This window comes from Monoraphidium neglectum (genome assembly GCF_000611645.1).
Source record: "Monoraphidium neglectum strain SAG 48.87 unplaced genomic scaffold scaffold00914, whole genome shotgun sequence".
In the NCBI taxonomy this organism is placed as follows: domain Eukaryota; kingdom Viridiplantae; phylum Chlorophyta; class Chlorophyceae; order Sphaeropleales; family Selenastraceae; genus Monoraphidium; species Monoraphidium neglectum.
This window is the reverse complement of record NW_014012714.1, coordinates 4,185-5,230: the sequence shown is the minus strand read 5'-3', so window position 1 is coordinate 5,230 and position 1,046 is coordinate 4,185.

Below are 1,046 nucleotides of genomic sequence, written 5' to 3'. Positions count from 1 at the left end.
CAGCCCCCAAGACCCCGCATGCGCACGAATGGTTCAGGGACAGATTGACAAGCTCATGATCCAAGAAGTACAGGTGGAGGTGCAGCCCCCAAAAGGACCCCGTTGCCTTCCTTCGGGTGACGCTCACGATGGAGTTGTAATGGAAACACCACAAAAGGGCAGTTCTGAAGAAGGCACGGGGCAAAGCAAGGCACCTGACCAGGAGCTGCATCACACGGAGGCAACAGTACTTCCCAGTTGCCATGCGGTTGCTGAGCTTAGGGTTTTCCTCTATCTGCCAGCCGTTCTGCGTTTTCACGGGCTTTTGAGTACAAGTTGTCGCATGTTTTTTTAGTTGAATTCCTTCGCAGCCCACTTCATCAATTCATTGGCGCGCTCCAGCTCTGCAGGCGCTGGGGGCTCGGCGCCATCCCACCCCGCTTTCTGCAGGTATTTTCAAGTGTCGGAGTCAGCGTGGGCGACACGGGCTGTTCCCCTTTGTTGAGCTTGGCTGCAACGAAGCTTGCGGGCGGGCTTCCCTGAGCCGTGTCGACGTCAGCTCTTGGTTGGGCGAGCGCGGCCGTCTATGAGGAGCGTGTACACCGTAACACGGCTGCCAATCACGAGACGGGACCACGTCGTTCAATCCTTGTCCAGGCGCCCACCCCACTGGACATCAGGTCTGCTCGGCCTGACCGACATCCCCGTCTGGCCGGCTCAACTGCCGCCGGCTCACTTACACAATGACTAGCTGGGCCTTGCTCAGGCCCCAGCTGCCAACCAGCAGGCACTGCCCACGCTACAGTCGGTCTATGCCGTCCGGGTTGCAGAGGCGGGTGGGGTATATTTCCATCAACGCTTCTTGTCCACCCTGCAGCACGGTCAGGACCGTCTCCATAAGCTCGTCTATGACCTCCTTCACTGGGCGTGCATGAGTTTTCTGAGTGTACGCAATCCGGCAGGGCTGGCAGCATCCAGCAGCCGGCGCATGTGTGGTGCAGCCTCCTCTTCCATGTGTCTCTTTATCTTGTGTTTTAATTCTGCTGAAGTTGTGCCCAACTTTGCTT